At 36.0% G+C, this 12,026-nt stretch overlaps 1 protein-coding gene across 3 annotated transcripts in view; it reads left to right on the forward strand.

The window, feature by feature from the left end:
• The window catches only part of LOC131725010 (RNA binding protein fox-1 homolog 1-like), a 42,146-nt gene extending 30,670 nt beyond the window's left edge, over positions 1–11,476 (forward strand). For all 3 annotated transcript variants that reach the window (XM_059018309.1, XM_059018310.1, XM_059018311.1), the window contains exon 12: positions 1–11,476. This exon is cut by the window's left edge and continues 688 nt beyond it. The gene's annotated coding sequence lies outside the window, so the exon portion shown is untranslated.
• The last annotated feature ends 550 nt before the right edge of the window (positions 11,477–12,026 follow it).

The raw sequence follows: 12,026 nt of genomic DNA on the forward strand, positions 1-12,026 counted from the left end.
AGGAGCAGTGATAACGTTGCCTGTGTTAATAGGAGGTAAGAGATTTTGAAGATGGTTAGAACTACTTTAAAGAGGGGGCAGTGATAATGTTGATAAAGCTAATAAGTGGTAGAAGAATGGATTTTAAAACCTTGGTTAGCGCTCCTTGAACTCAGGAAAGACAGGCAGTTGTGCTCCTGCAATGGTTCTTTCCTCACACCTCAGACTCTTGTACAGTACAGGCAGTCCACAGAGCTCTCTGTTGCTATTCAATCGTCTGACACTCCGCAGCACAGAGGAATAGTTCTCTGTTTGCTTGCTTTCTTGGTCCATAGCCTCAAACACTCTTCATTAATTCATATGTGGAACTTGAAGAGACTCAGGTAGACACGTGTCTCGTGAGATATTGTAAGTATTTGTTTCTTCATGGGTGGTGCCAAGCTGAAATACACATTTCTTTCTTTCTTTCTTTCTTCCTTTCTTTCTTTCTTTCTTTCTTTCTGCTTTACATGTATATTCTTTCTTTTCTTTATTCCTGTTTCTCTTTCCTTTATTCTTTTGATTTAATTATTTCTTTATTTTCTTTAATCCTATTTTTCTATACATTTCATTATTGCTTTTGTGTCAGTTGTTTCATTTTTCCTTCTCTCTTTCTTTCTTTCTTTTGACCAGTCTAATTTCAAGCTGCGTTTATTTTCTTCCTCTCTGGTTACAGACAGTAATACTCCTTCTCTTCCAGCTCCTGTCTATGTTCACCCTGTATCTTGTGTTCAGCTATTTTCTATGGTATCTCCTCTGTACTGTATTTCTCTGTTAATAAAGGCTCTTTATTTCATCCTCCTTTCTAATGTATCCTTCTCTTCTCTACTCTACTCTGTCCTCTATGGTTTTCTGCCACTCTATGTTCTTATAAACTATACAGTTCCCCTTATAAAAGTTCCCCACTGTAAAAGCACAGCAGAGTGGAATAAGGCACACTGAAAGCACAGTAAAGCAAAGGGAAGCATTGTAAAGCACATATAGATATAGTAAGGCATATGAATAAACATGGCAAACCAAAGTAAACTGTGGTAAATGCGTAGTATAGCCATGGGAAAAGCATGGGGGCAAAACTGCAAAAATAGCATGGGAAACTTTTATAAGGGTCTCTAGCGCTATATCCTCTATGTGTCAAAAATATACTCTATGCCTCTCTGACTGTGGCTGTTTCATACACTCTCTATGTGTTCTCCATAGTACACCTCTACTCAAAGCACCCCCTGCCGAACTCTCCTCCTCTCCTTTACTTTCTACCATTCTATCCTGCTCTGCAATACTTTACTATGTGCTCCTGTACCACTGTGCAGTATGCTGTTCTCCTCTACACTATTGTACTGTACTATGTTCTGATATACAACTGGACTATATTATCTCTATGTCTAATACTTTACTGTACTCACCCCTGTTCTCCTATTCGAAACTTTCCTATGCTCTCTGACACTATACTACTTTACTCTGCTGTAAAATCCTTCACTATATTATGTGCTAATATGCTCCTGTCTTCTACTGTACTCCATTCTGTATCCCTCTACTGATGCTCCCTCTCTACTCTTCTGTATCCTCATCCACTCTAGTATTCTATGATACTCCTATGATACATTTCTCTGTGTAATCTTCTGCTCTCTCGCGTTTCTTTGTCTTGGATTACTCTACGCTTCTCTGCTCTATTGCCTTCTGCTCTACTGAACTATTATCTATAGCTGGCAGTTATTACTATCTTTAGTGACTCTTTTTCCATGTCTTAATTTCCTGTTCCTTGTCCTGTCCTCCTCCTATACTATCGTATCTCTATTTCTTCTCTAAATGTTCACCACTACTGTCCTCTATTCTATAACACTGCTGTTTTCTATCCTACTGTATTACTTTACTCTGTACTGTACTCTTTCCCACTATACTTCTGCACTATGTTCTATGGCACTCTTATATTCTTAACTATACTCTTTTTTACTACACTGCTTTGCCATTCTATCAAACTCTAGCATGCTTAACTATATTATATGCTACTGTACTACTGTGCTGTATCATACTCCCCCCTGCTCTTTAACTGTTCACCATATCATATAGTACAATACTTTACAGTACTCTTGCTATCTACCTCTCTATGCCCTTTTCCCACATTACTCCTACTCTATAGCTGTACTCCAGTCTGTCTTCCTCTACTACACTGTGGTTCCCCCTATCATATTCCACTCTACAAACCACTGATATTCTACTCTTTTCTGCTACGGTTCTCTGTTCCTGCTATACTTCTTTACTCTATCCTATCTCAGCCCCCCTGCTTCTCTACTTTACTCCATTATATCATTATATTGTATTATACTAACTACTGTATTCTCGCCTATCCTTCCCTGCAACACTTTACTATAATAATGGCTTTGGTTCTGTCATATTCTACTCTGCTTTTCCGCTGCACTGTATATTACTCTATGGTACCTTCTTTAATGCAGCTATACTGCTGCCCTGTATTTTATCTTACTCGTGTATACTTTACCCTACTCTGTGCTACACGTGTACTTCATCTTACTCTTTGATACCTCACTATACTGTCCTCCACTCTATCCTTCTTCACAATGTAGATTCTGTGTCTTTCTATAATACCAAATGATGTGTCCTACTTTACTACACCGTCCTGTACTCCTTCCTATACTTGTGCTAGTCTATGCCTTCTATACTCCCCAGCTCTAAACACCACTCTGATGTTCTCCACTATACTCCATTCTGTTCCCCTTCTTCAAACTCAAACACTCTATTCTTCTTATAAACACTCGTATATGTCTTCCTGCTATTCCCACACTATGCAAATTGTTCTTTTTTTTATAACTACTCCAATACAGAGGGGTGTGCTGATAGTCGTTCTTGGTACAGAAGAAGTTAATTGTATTAACTGGCACTCAATTGTAAAGGTGAAGGAAGGACAGCTCTTGTTTTGGAATCAACACATTAATGAATAGATGTATTTAACACCTGCCAATAAATACTTCTTAAAGGCAAGTATGAGTATGATTATCAGCACACCCCTGCATGGTTTCCCATTGTTCCCTGCTGTACTCTATATGGCTATTCCTATACTCGCCTCAAATCTTTGCCATTCTAGGATCAGTGACTCTAAACTACTTCATTAATATTTCCTATCTCCTCTTTATTGTATGCTACAGCTCTCCCCTGTTTTGTCAACCAGGATTGCTGTACTTCTGTGTCTTTCTCCTATACTGCATTGCTGTACTTCAACCTGTCTTCCTCAATTGCATTCTGTGGTGTCCTTTATCCTCTGTCACTCTCTTCCACTCTATGTTACTGTACTCTATTCTATCATAGTCTTCTCCATCCTGTCATACTCTACAATACTTTATGTTCTCTTCTATACACCATCATACAGTGTGATACTGCCCTTCATCAACTGCACTTTATTCAATCATACTTTACTATACTGCACTATCTCTTATAAAATATGCCCATAGTAAAAGCCCAGCAAAGTGTAATATAGCACAGTGAAAACATGATAAAGCATAGGGAAGCATTGTAAAGAATAGCAACTATACTATATGTGACTGTACTACTGTGCTGTATCATACTCTTCCCAGCTCTTTGACTGTTCACCATATCATATAGTACAATACTTTACAGAACTCTTGTCATCTGCCTGTCTGCCTTTTTCCCCACATTACTCTATTACTTTGCTTCTACCCTATAGCCACTCTTATAAAAGAGTCCCCTTAGTAAAAGCACAGCAAAGTGTAGTAAAGCACAATGAAAGCATGGTAAAGTATATTAAAAACATGATAAACTATGGTTAATTGATAGTATAACCATTGGAAAAGCATGGCAGAAAAAGCACTGTACATTTACCCAGGTAAACTGTTATAAGTGCATTGCCTCTTATTCTAGTGCTCTGCACTCCATCCTGTCCTTTCCCACTATGTGACACTCTGCTCTGCTGTACTAGACTCTTGATATTGTTACTCTCTTCTTTTCTACATTCTCTCTTTCTTGGCAAGGACACAGGACTGCTCTCTTCCTTTAATGTGTTCTTTTTATTTCCCTTCTCTTTCTGTATTTCTATTGGCAAGGACACTAGACTTTCTCTTGTTCTTTTCCTTTACTCTGTTACTTTAGTTATTACTTTTACTTTACTATGATACTTTACTCTGCTCTTTTACTCTGGTAATTTACTCTGTTACTTTATTCTGTTACTTTACTCTGTCCATTTACTTTGCACCTTTACTGTGCCCCTTCACTTTGTTCCTTTACTCTGATGCTTTACTCTGTTACTTTACTGTTACTTTAGTCTGTTCCTTTACTCTTCTCCATTACTCTGCACCTTTACTTTGCCCATTTACTCTGCTCCTTTACCTATCACTTAACTCTGCTCCTTTACTCTTTTACTTTATTCTATCAGTGAACTCTGCTCCTTTACTCTGTTACTTTATTCTATCACTTAACTCTGCTCCTTTACTCTGTTACTTTATTCTATCACATTACTCTGTTACTTTATTCTATCAGTGAACTCTGCTCCTTTACTCTGTTACTTTATTCTATCAGTGAACTCTGCTCCTTTACTCTGCTCCTTTACTCTGCTCCTTTACCTATCACTTAACTCTGCTCCTTTACTCTGTTACTTTATTCTATCAGTGAACTCTGCTCCTTTACTCTGTTACTTTATTCTATCACTTTACTCTGCTCCTTTACTCTGCTCCTTTACCTATCACTTAACTCTGCTCCTTTACTCTGTTACTTTATTCTATCAGTGAACTCTGCTCCTTTACTCTGTTACTTTATTCTATCACTTAACTCTGCTCCTTTACTCTGTTACTTTATTCTATCAGTGAACTCTGCTCCTTTACTCTGTTACTTTATTCTATCACTTTACTCTGCTCCTTTACTCTGCTCCTTTACCTATCACTTAACTCTGCTCCTTTACTCTGTTACTTTATTCTATCAGTGAACTCTGCTCCTTTACTCTGTTACTTTATTCTATCACTTTACTCTGCTCCTTTACTCTGCTCCTTTACTCTGCTCCTTTACCTATCACTTAACTCTGCTCCTTTACTCTGTTACTTTATTCTATCAGTGAACTCTGCTCCTTTACTCTGTTACTTTATTCTATCACTTAACTCTGCTCCTTTACTCTGTTACTTTATTCTATCACATTACTCTGCTCCTTTACCTATCACTTAATTCTGCTCCTTTACTCTGTTACTTTATTCTATCACTTAACTCTGCTCCTTTACTCTGTTTCTTTATTCTATCAGTGAACTCTGCTCCTTTACTCTGTTACTTTATTCTATCACTTTACTCTGCTCCTTTACTCTGCTCATTTACTCTTATTTTACTTTATAACTTTAATCTGCTGCTTTACTGTGCCCCTTTATTCTATTACTTTACTCTGCTCTTGTACTCTGACCATTTACTCTCTTAATGTACTCTGTTTGCTCTGCTCCTTTGCTTGTTTACTTTGATTCTTTACTATGTTACTTTACTCTGCTCCCTCACTCTGTTACTTTACTCTGTTAATCTATTCTATTGCTTTCATCTGTCCCTTTACTCTTGTACTTTACTTTGCCCTTTACTCTGTTGCTTTATTCTGTTACTTTACTCTGCTCCTTTAATTTCCCCCTTTACTTTGCCCCTTCATTCTGTTACTTTGCTCTGATACTTGACTGCTCATTTACTCTGTTAATTGACTCTGCTCTTTTACTTTGTTACTTTATTCTGTTAATTTACTCTGCTCCTTTACTCTGCTCATTTACTCTGCTCCTTTACTCTGCTCCTTTACTCTGTCCCTTTACTCTGCTCATTTACTCTGCTAATGTACTATGTTACTTTACTATGCTCCTTTACTATGCACCTTTATATTGGCCATTTACTCTGTTGCTTTACTCTTACTTTACTCTGCTCCTTTACTCTATCACTTTACTCTGGTTCTTTATTGTGCTACTTTACTATGTTATTATTTATTCTATTGTACTCTGGTCCTTTAATCTACCCCTTTACTCTGCTCTTTGCTCTGTTACTTTACTGTTGCTTTATTCTATTACTTTAATCTCTTACTTTACTCGATAACTTTACTCTGCTGCTTTACTTTGTTACTTTACCCTGCTCTTTTACTCTGTTACTTTACTTTTACTTTACTCTATAGCTTTACTCAGCTACTTTACTATGTTACTTTAATCTGCCCCTTTTACTCTACTCTTTGTTACTTTACTGTTGCTTTATTCTATTGCTTTACTCTCTTGCTTTACTCTCTTACTTTACTCTACTCCTTTATGTAGCTCATTTTCTCTGCCCTTTTCTTTGTTACTTTATCTTATTACTTTACTCTGTTATTTTACTCTCTCTTTACTCTGTTTACGTTAGTCTGTTTACTCATTTACTCTGATACTTTACTCTATTACTTTACTCTGCTCATTTATTCTGTTACTTTTTTCTATTAGTTGACTCTGCCCCTTTACAATTTACTCTGTTATGTTACTCTGCCCTTTACTCTGTTACTTTACTCTGCCCCTTTACTGTGATACTTTGCTCTTTTACTTTACTGTGCTCCTTTACTCTGTTACTTTACTATATTACTTGAATCTGATACTTTGCTTTGCTACTTTTCTCTGTTCTTTTACACTGCTCCTTTACTCAGTCCCTTTACCTTGATACTTTACTCTGCTCCTTTGTTCTGTTACTTTACTCTGCTACCTTACTTTATTAACTCTTCCCTTTGTTATTTTACTATGTTGCTTTACTTTGCTATTTTACTCTGACCCTCTGCTCTGTTAATTTACTCTGTTTACTCTGCTCCTTTACTCTGCTTTACTTTGTTACTTTACTCTGCTCTTTTACTCTGGTAATTTACTCTGTTACTTTATTCTGTTACTTTACTGTTGCTTTACTCTATTAATCGACTCTATTACTTTACTCTGCCCATTTACTCTGCTACTTTAATCTGCTCCTTTACTATGTTACTTTAATCGGTTACTTTACTGTTGCTTTACTCTATTATAATCTGCTCTATTAATTCACTCTGATCCTTTGCTCTGACCATTTACTCTGTTACTTTACTGTTGCTTTACTCTATTCATCTATTCTTTTACTTTACTCTGCTCCATTACTCACCCATTTACTCTGTTACTTTACTTTGTTACTTTACTCTGTCATTTTACACTTGTACTTTACTCTGCTCCTTCTCTCATCATCTGTACTCTTTTACTTTACTGTTACTTTACTCTGCCACTTTACTTTTCTTCTTTACTTTGTTACATTACTGTTACTTTACTCTGTTACTTTACTCTGCTATTTTCCTTTGTTATTTCAATATGTTACTTTACTCTGCCCCTTTGCTCTTGTACTTTACTCTGTTGCTTTACTCTGTTACTTTACTCTGTTATTTTAGTCACTTACTTTACTCTGCTCCTTCACTCTTCTCCTTTACTATGTTACTTTACTCTGCTCCTCTACTCTGCTCCTTCACTCTGTTACTTTACTGGTGCCTCTACTCTGTTATTTTACTCTGACACTTTACTCTGTTACTTTATTAGGTCACTGTTACTTTACTCTGTCACATTGCTGTTGTTTTACTGTCTTACTTTACTGTTGCTTTACTCTATTAATCTACTCCATTACTTTACTATCCTCCTTTACTCTGCCTCTTTACTCTGCTATTTTACTATGCTACTTTAATCTGTTACTTCTCTGTTGCTTTACTCTATAATCGACTCTGTTACTTTACTCTGCCCCTTTACTCTGCTCATTTACTCTTGTACTTTACTCCTCTACTGTACCCCTTTACTCTGCTCCTTTACTCTGTTTCTTCAATCTGTAACTTCACTGATGCTTTACTATGTCTTATTCTACATCTTTACTCTTACTTTATTTGGTTACTTTACTCTGCCCCTTTACTACTGTACTTTACTCTGTTGCTTTACTCTGCTGTGTTACTCTGTTACTGTACTCTGACCCTTCACTCTGTTACTTTACTATGCTCCTTTACTCTGCTACTATACTCTTCCACTTTACTTTCTTTACTCTGCCCTTTATTATGCTACTTTAATCTGCTTCTTTACATTGCCCTTTACTCTGCTACTTTACTCTGTTACTTTACAGTTACATTATTCTGTTACTTGTCTCTGTTAATTTACTTTAATCTATCCCTTTACTCTGTTGCTTTACCCTGTTACGGTACACTGACCTTTTACCCTGTTCCTTTACTATGTTACTTTACTGTTGCTTTACTCTATTACTTTACTCTATTACTTTACTATGTTATTTTACACTGCTACTTTACTCTGTTACTTACAGTTGCTTTACTCTGGTCCTTTATTCTGTTATTTCACTATGTTACTTTGCTATGTTTTACTCTGCACCTTTAATCTGTTACTTTACTCTGCTCTTTTACCCCGACCCTTTACTATATTATTTTACTCTGCTCTTACTCTGACACTTTACTATGTTGCTTTACTGTTGCTGTACTCTATTAGTCTACTCTATTAATCTGCTATATTACTTTGCTCTGCTTCTTTACTCGTGTACTATGTTACTTTACTCTGTTTACTCTGCTCATTTACTCTGCTCCTTCAGTCTGTTAATTTACTCTTACTTCACTTTTTACTTTGCTCTATTACTTTACTCTGCTCTTTTACTCTGACACTTTACTCTGTTACATTACTGTTACTTTACTCTGTTACTTTACTGTTGCTTTACTCTGTTATTCTATTTTATTACTTTACTCTGCCCATTTACTCTAATCTTTTACTCAGACACTTTACACTGTTACTTTCTGTTATTTCACTCTGTTACTTTGCTCCTTCACTCTGTTACAATACTGTTACTTTATGCTGTTACTTTATTTTGTTATTTTACTCTACCCCAATACTATTGCTTTACTCTGTTACTTACAGTTGTTTTACTCTGATTTTGTATTCAGGTACTGTACTCTGCTGTTTTACTTTCTTTACTATGTTACTTTAATATGCTCCTTTACTCTGCTCCTCTACTCTGCCCCTTTACTCCGCTCCTTCACTCTGTTACTTTACTCTGCTCCTTCACTCTGTTACTTTACTCTTAACTGCCTCTGCTATCTTACTCTCATTTTACACTGTTACTTTACTCTATTACTTTAATCTGTTAGTTTACTGTTAGTTTACTGTACACTGTTACTTAAATCATCTCCTTTACTTGGTTACTTTACTCTGCTCCTTTACTTTGTTACTTTACTATATTAATTTACTCTGCTCTTTTACTCTCACTTTACACTTTTACTTTACTCTGCTCCTCTACTCTCCTCCATTCTCTGCTTCATTCTGTTACTTTACTCTTCTATTTTACTCTCACTGTACACTGTAATTTACTCTTTTACTTTACTATGTAATACTCTGCATCTTTACTCTGTTACTTCACTCTGCTACTTTTCTGTGTTCCTTTACTCTCTTCCTTTATGCTGATACTTTGTTATGTTACTTTACTCTGCTCCTTTACTTTGTTACTTTACTCTGCTACTTTGCTCTGTTACTTTACTGTTTACTCTATCAATCTACTCTATTTACTCTGCTCCTTTATTCTATTACTTTACTCTGCTACTTTACTTTATTTACTCTGTTACTCAAATCTGTTACTTTACTCTGCTCTTTTACTCTGCACCTTTATGTTGCCACTTTGCCCCTTTACTCTGTTGCTTTATTCTGTTACTGTACTCTGCTCCTTTAATTTTCCCTTTACTTTGCCCCTTCATTCTGCCATTGACTCTGTTACTTTACTATGCTCTTTTACTCTGTTACTTTACTGTATTACTTGAATCTGCTACATCACTCTGCTCCTTTACTACTGTATCTTACTGTATCTGTTATTTTACTCTGTGTACTCTGCTTTTTTACTCTGTTACTTTACTCTTGTATTTTACTCTGTTACTTTACTCTCTACTTTTGCTTGGTTACTTTACTCTGCTTACCTACTCTGCCCTTTATTCTGCTCCATTACACTGCTCCTTTAATCTGTTACTTTACTGTTGCTTTACTTTATTCATCTACTCTATTACTTTACTCCTTTACTCTGCCCAATTACTTTACTCTGCTTTTTTCCATGTTACTTTAATCTGCTCCTTCACTCTGTCACATTACTGGTGCTTTACTCTATTCATGTACTCTGTTACTTTACTCTACTCCTTTACTCTTCCCATTTACTCTGTTATTTTACTCTGCCCATTCACTCTGTTACTTTACTCTGTTACTTTACTGTTGTTTTACTCTGATACTCTGTTACATTACTCTGCCCCTTTACTATTGTACTTTACTATGTTGCCTTACTCTGTTACTTTACTCTGCTCCTTCACTCTGTTACTTTACTCAGCTCTTTAACACTGCTCCTTTACTATGTTACTTTGCTCTGCTACTTTACTTTCTTTACTCTGCCCTTTACTTTCTTACTTTACTCTACTTATTTACTATGTTACTTTACTCTGATACTTTACTCTATTAATTCACTCTGTTGCTGTGACAGCATGGCTTGTGTGGTGATGCAGGCCAGGAAATAAATGCACAAACAGGCAGTGCTGTGGTAAATGAAATTACTTCAGTGCATTTAATTAATAAAATAAAAGATTTAAACAAAATACAAAAACGCTGAAAGCAAAAGGCATGTTGACCAAACAAACACTACAAACGGAACACAAAACAAATACCGTGCTGGTATAGTGATCAGATTGGCAGCAGTTCCTCTCTGTATTTTTTTCATAGATCTCTCTGTTCTCCACTCCAGTGACCGAGGGATTAACTAGCTATTAATTATCTAGCTAACCCCTCGGTCACATTCTGCACGGGTTTACTAAAGATGCGTGACTGTCAGCTAATTCAATAATCAGTCGCTGACAGTAATGCATACTCACAAGGTATTCTTAAACAAAACAAATAGCGGACGGCATTTCCGCCCTGTCCTACATTTAAACAAGCAGGGCTTTTTCTATGTTATATATGAAATACATACATAATAATCATAATAATAATAACAATAATAAATGCACATTTATATACAAACGGGAGGGGCACCCAGCCACAGTTACTTACAGTTGCTTTACTCTGCCAATTTACTCTTGTATTTTACTCTGTTATTTTACTGTTGCTTTACTCTATTAATCTACTCTATTACTTTACTCTGCTCCTCTACCCTGCCCCTTTACTCTGCTCCTTCACTCTGTTACTTTATTTATTCACTCTGTTACTTTACTCTTGTACTTTGCTCTGTTACTATATTGTTACTTTACTGTATTTACTTTTTAGTTGATTTCTTTACTGTTACTTCACTCTTTTACTTTACAGTTGCTTTACTCTATTAATCTATTCAATTACTTTACTCTGCTCCTTTACTCTGTCCATGTATTATGTTACTTTACTCTGCCCATTTATTCTTGTACTTTACTCTATTACTTTACTCTGCTCTTTTACGCTGTCACTTTACTCTGTTATTAAACTGTTACTTTACTCTGCTCCTTTACTTTGCCCATTTACTCTGCCCCTTACACTTGTACTTTACTCTGTTACTTTACTCTTACTTTACTCTGCTCCTTTACTCTGCTCCTTCACTATGTTAGTTTACTCAGTTACTTTACTCTGCTACTTTACTTTCTTTACTCTGCTCTTTACTTTGTTACTTTACTTAAATCTTTTACTTTAGTCTGCTCTTTTACTCTGACCCTTTACTCTGTTACTTCAATCTGTTATTTTACACTACCCCTTTCCTCTGCCCATTTACTCTTCTCCTTTACTCTTCTCCTTTACTCTATTACTTTACTGGTGCTTTACTATGTTTTACTCTGCACTTTACTACTGTACTTTACTCTGTTACTTTACTCCGATCATTTACTCTGTTACTTTACTCTGCCACTTTACTCTTGTACTTTACTCTGTTACTACTCTTTACTCTATACTATTAACCCTTTGAGTAGTATGAATGTACCGGTACATTTACAGCTCTCTGGTCCCCAGGGGGTACGAACATACAGGTACGTTCTGCAACTTTAAACATGAATTACTGAG

This window comes from Acipenser ruthenus, chromosome 59 (genome assembly GCF_902713425.1).
Source record: "Acipenser ruthenus chromosome 59, fAciRut3.2 maternal haplotype, whole genome shotgun sequence".
In the NCBI taxonomy this organism is placed as follows: Eukaryota; Metazoa; Chordata; class Actinopteri; order Acipenseriformes; family Acipenseridae; genus Acipenser; species Acipenser ruthenus.